The following is an 8,628-nucleotide window of genomic DNA, read 5'->3' as shown; positions in this document are numbered from 1 at the left end:
GCGTAAGACAGTTTCCCAAAGGAAGTGACATTTGATCTAGTCTTGAAGCACAGAGGAGGGAAGGCATCCCAGGTACAGGGTGCACCATTTATGGAGATGGGAAAGACCATAGCAAATTTAGGGAGTGACAAGGAACACAGAAATTCTGGATCTTGGAGGACAAGATTAGAAGAAGCAGAAGACCAGGCTAGAAAAGCTGGTTGGGACCGGTTGGTGCAAGATGACCCATGTCACCCTAAAGAAATGGGAAACAACAAAAGATTGTAAGCAGGGAAATGACTGAGCAAGATCTGCATATTGGTGACAGCAGGGGTACTGAGGGCAGATAGAGACTGGAGCCAGAGAAATGAGTTAGTTGGTGTTTACAGTATCCAAGTTCCTCAAACCAACCCCATGCTTTTTAGAGGGAGTAATATTATAACTGATTCGTTTGTGAGAGGCAGACAGGTGTCAGCAGTATGAGACGTGTGCCATCGGTAGCATGTGTGGTGCATAAGATGGTTTTAAATGATGCATGGATGCAGCCGTAATGGCTCTGACTCAGAAAGAAAATTACTCCTTTTCAGTTCTCTTTCCATCCTTTTAATAAGCTCAAGAGAAAGTTCTCAGTTTGGTGGTAGTCTGTCTTTAACACCTTCCTGACACCTTTACCCTCAGGCTCCACCTTCTGCAAATAACAGGATCTAGCCAGCTTCCTAGCACTGTTTCTTTCCGCAAATTATTTTTACTGGTACCTGTCTTTTGTTACAAGCAGTATTGGATTTTCTTTTTCCGTTGTGATAAAAAGCTTTATTATTATTATTATTATTAAATAAGTGCATTTAAGTTTTTAATGTGAACCACTACAAATAAAAATATTAAATAATACTGCAGGTGGTACATATGCCACTGGGAGAAAATTGTGAAGGTCATTTGCAAATGAGTTAATTTGCTTAACTAACTCTATTTAATAAGAGTTAAATAACTATCATTTAATTAATTAAATAATAGTTAATTTGCGACACATTGGTAAAGCAGGCAAGATTTGCAGCCAATCAAACCTGCGTTCAAGTCCCCCTTCCAACTTATTAGCCGGACGGCCCATGGATAATTCAGAAACCTCTGTAAGCCTCGGTTTCCTCCTACAAGTTGAGATGTTATACCTACTCAGAAGGTTTGTGAACATTACGTGAAACGAAGCTTGAGAACCACCTTCTAGGTCACCTTGTACATCGTGGGCACTTGGAGTCCCCACCACTGTGTGTTTCTCTGAGGTATGGAAACCTCTGTTTTTGGCAATGCCAAATAGGAACTTAGCTCCAGCATCTACTGAGTGGCAATGCTTAATAAACAGTACCTTAGAGTCTTCATCTGCTTAGGATCTAGGACCTAGGGGATGGGGATTCTCAGGCAGAATCCAGCTGAATCCAGCTGTTTTGTGACAAACAACTGATATCAGGAAAAGTGTTTGACTTGAAAGAGCAGCCAACCCAGATTCCATGGACCAGGTTCACCCCACTTGAGCTGGCCTTCTCTATGATCTCGAATGCTGCATCGTACAGAAATCAGTGGGAAGGACATCCGGAGTGTTTAGATAAGTGTGCAAATGAAGACACGAGGAAATCACTTTCCATTTCTATCATCTACCATGTAATAAACCACCCCCAAACTTATGTGTATTAAACAACTACCATTTTGTTGTCATCTCTCATGATTCTGTGGGCTGACTGGGTTAAACTAGGTGGCTCTTCTGTTCTACATGATGTTGCGTAGAGCTACGGTCAGCTGAGAGGTTAATACGGCTGGAGCATCCAAGATGGCTCCTTCACATGGCTCAAGTCTGACGGGATGTCAGCTACAAACCAGCTGGGTCCCTAGCATCTTGCTTTTCCTCCATGTGGCTTTCCCATGAAGCTTTGTGGCTGTTTGTTGTTCAACCTTGTATGAAACAACATTTTTACACAGCCATTAAAAGTGGCATATAAATTCATAGTGACAAAAAAAATAGTCATTTATATAAGGGTCACATTAACCATAGAAGTGGACCACTTAAAATATTTTTGTACATCTGTCCAGATACCCTTCATCACTCATTCAAATATCAGCTCAAAAAGAGGACATTCCTTTCTATCTTTTACCAAGCTTTATTCATGGTCATAGAATTTATTACCTGGTATATATTTACGTATTAACTAGATCTAATATAAGTTCTGTATCCTAGCCTAGAACAGTGTGTTAAAAAAAGCAGACAATTTTTTAAAATTTTAATGTAGGCACACATATATGGCAAAATATTCATAGCGCTTTCTTTTGGGGAGTAAAATTAAGTGATATCTATCCATTTATCTTATGTATTTATTATAGAAAAGATAACAAGAGATGACTAAGTGATATCTATCCATTTATCTTATGTATTTATTTTTGCTTATGCATTCCTTCAACAGATATGTTTTATGTATGTGAATTTTTTAAATTGCCAGCAATTAATATGTATTTTCATATAAGAAAAGATAATAAGAGATGATATTTACTGACCACTCACAGTGGGTCAAGTGCTAAAGCTCAATACTTTACGTGAATTATCTCAACATCCCTGGGAGATAGGTAGTACCGTTATCCCCATTTTTATCCCCAAGTATTCATAGATAAGGATATTAAAGTCCGGAGAAGTTAAGCAAGCGCCGGAGCTGGAATTCAAACCCCAGAGCCTCTACGCTATAGCTACCAAATGACCAACTATATCAACAGAAACGTCATGGTACATATAAGTTCATTATAAAGAATAGGGAGGCAGTTTACACATGTCGTCTCATCGGAGGCTCACAAAATCTTAGGAAGAAAGCCAGCAGGCATTATTATCCCTACTTTAAAGACAAATTCATGGGCCCCTATAACCACGTCTTGCCATCTGTCCCCTACCACACCTTTGTAACAGGTGCTTCCTGTCCCCTCCCCATAAGCCTTTTCCCCCACAATACTTGGCTAGACAGATCTTTCTTAGCTCTTTCATGTATTTTCCGAAGGCACAGCTCTGTTTCTCTCTGGCAGGCTTGAGGCTTTGTTGTTTACAAGCAAATCTGTATGGGAATTCACATAAGTCAGAAGTTGGGAGAGTTGGGTTGTAGTGTTGGCACTGCCACCAACCAGAAGCCTCAGTTTCCCCACCTGTAAAATGATCTTGTCAGAGGAACAGATGCCTAAGGACAAATGCAGAGCTAATGTTTCTCACGCTGGTAACGCAGATAAAGGGGGCCACCTATGCGTTTCCTCACCTAACACAAAGTCCATGTTCCATAGAAACAAAAGCTTTGACCTTAGGAAAATGCAGCGCTTAGCTAAAATCATTTTAGGTAAACAGGAGGCGTGTGTGCTATTGAACAGCACTGGCTCCCCATTACTGGATGAGTCTTAACGAGAAATGCACTTCATTCATTCACTCATTCATTCAGCCATTACTTACTGTGCACCTACAATACACCAGGCAGGTTTAAGTTGGGGATATAGCAGTGAACTAAACAAAGCACTTGCCTGTAGGAACCTTACATTCTTGTGAGGAGACAGACAAATAAATGAAGAAATATATATGAAATGGTATAGGATAAAAAGACCTTTGGAGTGATAATTCTCCTCCAGGGCTCTGCAAATAAAAAGAGGGACAGTGTCAGATAGTGGCTACATTTAGTCCTCTTTTGGGTGCAATAGAAAATGGTGAAAAAGAGGCACAGAAATAGCACTGGCCTTGCAATTACAAGAGGTGGATTTAAATCATGGTTCTGAATTTAGTCTGCGAACCTAAACTAATTACTCTAACCTTTATAAGTCACCTCCTCTGTACTACGGGGATAATAGCACCAATTCTGCTCACCTTCCAGGGATGATGCAAGGATCAAACTAGACCATGAAATCGAATAAATAATATACTCCCAGCTTCCCCATTTTATAAACGTTCAGTTCTATACTCCAAGCAGGTTCAAGTCGCTGCTAAGTCAAGTTCCTGCTAAACTTGAAAACACCCAGACCCATCTCAGATCCTACCAATGCCATGGGATTTCTTCTCAAGGCATGAAACATTTTATATCAAACCGCGGGGTGGGTGAGGTGTTGCCGACATGGAAGGAAACAGTATCTGTGTAGCGTTTTCCCTTTCTCCTCTCACTTGTAGGTGTTCCCTAAAGCATGTGAATGTTCCAAAAAGCCATGCCCTGTCTTGCTTTGTTATAAGTGGTAGCTGATCTGTGCTACAGTTTGTAAATTGATATTTTATAGTTTTCATTTCTCTTAAGAGTCTTATAATGTAAAAAAAAAAAATTAAATAAATGAGCATATGGAAGGATTATCACCATTAGATGGTTGGACAGCTGATAATTGGTTTGCTTTTCTTACTTGCTTCTCTGTATTGTTTTCTTTAAAATATATATATATATTTACCTAGCATGCACGTGCAGGGATCAGATGGCGGGAAAGGGTGACCCTGCAATTCTTATCTTAATTCCAAATCTTTGCTGGGCCTGACACGGCTGCTTAGGGTTTGTAAGCCAGTGTGAATTTATTGCATTAGATGCAGGGTTCCTCAAGGATAATGCTGGGTTTTTATTTATTTCTTCTCCTGCCATTTCTAAATTTTTAAGACGTCCTAGCCAGGCTTCGTTGTCACCAGATTATAGACAGAAACTACTCTCTCCTCCCTAGGCCTCTATAAAGCACCATGATGGATTCTTGTCTTTTGTTTGTTTTGAAGCCACCAGGCAAAGATTTGAATCCAGGTTCTACTAGTTACTGGCCGAGTGACTTTGGAGATGTTTCTTAACCTCCCCGAACTGCAGTTTTGTCATCTGTAAAAGGATTGAAAACAATACCCACAGGGGTAGACGGTTTGAGAATTTGACAAGATAATGCATCTGAAGGGCTGGCACTGTGCCTGGCACCTGGTGGGGCCTCAGAATGTGATTGCCGTTAATAAAAGTCGTCTTGGGAAGCCCAAGAGGCTGTTGTAGGCTGGGGGTGGAGCTCGCATTGTAACAGAAAGTGGACTTGTGCAATCATTAAGAACTCAGGCAGTGGACTCCAGTGAACCTGGGTTAAATCCTTGTTTCCTCCATTTGCTTCCAGTAAGTGAGTACATTTCTCTGAGTCCTGGTTCCCTGATCTGCAAATACGCATAATATAACATACCTTAACGGTGGTTCTCAAAACATAATCTGGGACCCTGGAGGACACCAAGACCCTTTCAGGGGGACCTCAAGGTCAAAATCATTTTCATAATAGTGCTAAAATGTCACTCGCCCTCTTCACACCCATTTTCTCACAAGTATACAATAGTTTTCCATAGGCTATGTGACATGGAAATGATATCATTGCTCTGATGGCTAATAGAAAGTGTTTGTAAATTCCTATGTTTTATTTTTTCTCCAATTTAATTTCTAATATGGTAAATTTCTAATAGGGTAAATATCTGTGTATATCTACATGTATTTCCCACATAAACAAGAGCTATTTAGGGTCCTCAACAAGTTTAAGTTTAAAAGAAAACCGAAACTAAAAAAAAAAAAAAAACCCTCTGAGAATCACTGACTGATAGGTTATGGAGAAGATTAAGTAGCAACTGGCATCTGCATACAAAAACACTCGATAAATATTACTCTTACAGTTATTGATTCCAAAGCTCCTGAATCATAACAGATTAGGGTTTGCCTACTCCACCTACACATTAAGCAAACTGGAATCATTACACTTACTGCAAAAGTCACCCCTGTTTTATTCCCTGCTGTTTGTTTACATAGTGAAAGTTCAGTCCACATTAAACTTTGACCAATCTAAGAACAGTGCAGGGCATCCAAAACCCCCACAGTGCCCATGAGAACCAAGTGCCCTGAAGACAGGAGAACCCCCAGAGAAAGGCCAGAGGGTTTATTTACCCTGCTTGGCTACACCTTGACCCTTCCCACCCTATGAATCTCTCATCCAGCCAGAAGCAGGTGCTAACGGGGTAATGGTGAAGGAACCTCGGCTTACAGAAACTCTCCAAGTGATGGGCTATCCAAAGGAAGCGCAACCTCAAAATAGGAATAGCTTCCTGAGGTGGTTCAGTAATGTCCAGGGAAACAAACTGAGAACTATACTTATTTAAAAGGAGCGGGAAAGTGGTGGAATGACCTGAGTCAAGAGTAAGAGTAAGAAAGAATAAGACTTTATTCTTTCTTGGAAGAGTCAAGGGTAAGAAACGTAAAAATATTAAAGTTGGAGTGGGAGGCGGTTCTTTTACTCTGCTGACACACCCCTGAGGGAAGAAAAAACAGCATTCCTAAATTCTGATGTTGAAGGCATCAGACGCGGATGGCAAATATTTGAAGATCTTAGACAATGGGAATCAGATGAGTCTGAGAAAGATGTGATGCAGTCGGGGTCACAGTCATTAACGGAGTTATTAACAGCATCTTTAAGAGCCGGGCAGTCCACCTCTCAGGTGTTTGAGTATCACACGTGACTCCCTCCTAGATCAGGATCCTGTTTTATGCCTCGTGAAAAAACAAACCGACCCTGCATCAGCAGTAACCGAACAAACAGGTGCACGCCAGTAAGAAAGTTTTGCATATGAGCTATTTTTATTTTTATTGTAACAATTTCTGGGGCCCCACGCGTCCGTGTTAGAGAAATTGGAGCCCTAGGGAGAGACCCTAGAAGAACCTTTCGGTTGCTTTCTTCTCCCCACCCTAGAAAAAAAAAAAAAAAAGAAGAAGAAGACAAAAAGGTCACCAAGTGCGTTTGCCCAGCAGTCATCTCCCAAGACCAGCTGTCCCCGACCCAGTCTCCGTCCTTGCCTACCGCCACTCAGCTGCACATGGCCACCTGTTGCTGCCCTCGCGCCCAGAGCCGAGTACCAAACCACCGCTAGAGTTCGTTCTAATTCCCCGAAGCAGAGGCTGGCCGAGAAGCCCCAACGCTCCGCGCCTGCTAATCTTCAGGGCAGGCGGGGACTCCGCTGAACCTCCCAGTCCCAGGCACCCTTTGTTTTCTCAGAGCGTCAAAAGTAGACCCCACACAGCATCTCCTCGCCCTCGCTCAGTTCGTGCGCGCTCGCGCTCAGCTCACGCACAGGAGATGCGAACGCGTGGAGATGCCCACAGAGGGGAAACGGGTCCATCCGGGCAGGAACGTGTGGGGCCGACAGGTTGCCCGGTGAGATTCTCAAGCGTGCCCTGGATCCCGATTCGCTTAGAGCTCCTGAAGCGAGCACTGTTGCAAGAGCGTGTCGCCCAGGACGTCAGCTCACGGTTCCCGAGACCGCAGGCGAAGGGCAGCTAGATCCCCGCCCGTCGGTGCTCTAAGGGGGCGGTGGCGGTTAGGGATCTCCTCCCACCGAGACCGTCGGGGGTCCCGACTCTGAAAGTGACCCGCCTCGCTTCTAAGGGACTCCCCTGCCAGCGCCGCAGGAGTGTGCATTTCTCCGAGTCTGAGAATCGCAGCGAACGCCGGCCGCGCAAGAGTTGAAGTCAGCTCCCAGGGCGTGTGTTTGTTTATTGACTCTTAAGGGAAAAAAAAAAAAAGTTTGAGGATCTTTAACCAACCTTGGACCTGGCGCAAGCGGCAATCTCAGAATCCCTCGTCAAAAGTCACCTAATTTCAAGTCGTTATATAACTAGGGGCTTTTTTTCTTAACCTCCCTACCCCAAGCTCTCTCATTATTAGTTCAGGGGTAAAATGTGTCTGGCTTTTCAAAACAACAACAAAAAAAAATTAGTAATTATTATTTCCCTGAGCCCAAAGATGAGAGAAGGCTCAGGCGGCGCCCTGGGCGCGTGGTGGCCCCACCCACGCGCTGCCCCTCGCGCCGCGGGAGGGACACGGGGTCCTGGGTGCCTCCCGCGCAGGGCAAGCAACGGAGCCCTGCGGTCCCTCCGTCCGCCGCTCCACGTGGTCAGGATCAACAGTTTGCAGAGCTCATCAGTGACACCTTGAACTTTTCATAAAGAAAATGGGTATTGCACTGGGAGGGTTCGGCCTTGGCCGCCGCGCGGGTCGTACTTAATATTCAATGATCTCACTCACGCCTCCCACCTCCTCCCCTCACAGAAATTCCACCGACTCCGTTACTGGGCTCAGACTTATAAGTTAATTCGCTGCCCCCCACCCCAACCTTGGCTAGTAACCAGTGCCTTGAGGGCTAGCGTCCCCCCTCGCCAGTCCCCCCCAGCTCCCGCCTGAAAATGACATTTCGCCGGCGTCTCCGGAGGGGGCTGAATTTCACTTTGTAACTTTCTGCGGAACCCGAGCCCGGGTGGCAGCTCGGGTGGTGGTATCGTATGCAAATACGCATGCTGACGTTACAGATCATGTGGGTTTTGGCGTAGATTCCCCACTGATCGAGACATTTTTTTTTTCCTCTTTTTTTTTTCCTCCCTTCTTTTTTTTTTTTTCTTTTTTTTCTTTTTTAAATTTTGGCCACTGTCGTCCGTACGGGGGCTTTTTCTGTCTGTCTGTCCGGCGGGCGGGCTTTCTCCCTCTTTCCCACGGAGCCCGAGCCGGGAGCCCGGTGGGGAGTGGGGAGTGGGTGGGGGCAGCCAGCAGAGTTCCATTTTGGAACGCCCGTGCCGCGTCTCCGCGTTCCCAGCCCCGGCGCAGGTAAGAAACTTCGCCTCGGCGCCCTGCACC

The 8,628-nt window shown here is 44.4% G+C and overlaps 1 protein-coding gene across 3 annotated transcripts in view; it reads left to right on the top strand.

The window, feature by feature from the left end:
* The first annotated feature begins 7,811 nt into the window (after nt 1–7,811).
* Nucleotides 7,812–8,628, top strand: part of ZHX2 (zinc fingers and homeoboxes 2) — a 137,663-nt gene continuing 136,846 nt past the window's right edge. For 2 of the 3 annotated variants that reach the window (XM_015592993.2, XM_015592994.2), the window contains exon 1: nt 7,812–8,598. The gene's annotated coding sequence lies outside the window, so the exon portion shown is untranslated. The remainder of the gene's footprint in view (nt 8,599–8,628) is intronic. The other variant, XM_006916582.3, reaches the window with a different exon arrangement.

The sequence above is a fragment of the Pteropus alecto genome, unplaced genomic scaffold (genome assembly GCF_000325575.1).
Source record: "Pteropus alecto unplaced genomic scaffold, ASM32557v1 scaffold164, whole genome shotgun sequence".
NCBI lineage: Eukaryota > Metazoa > Chordata > Mammalia > Chiroptera > Pteropodidae > Pteropus > Pteropus alecto.
This window is presented reverse-complemented; position numbering and strand designations above follow the sequence as displayed.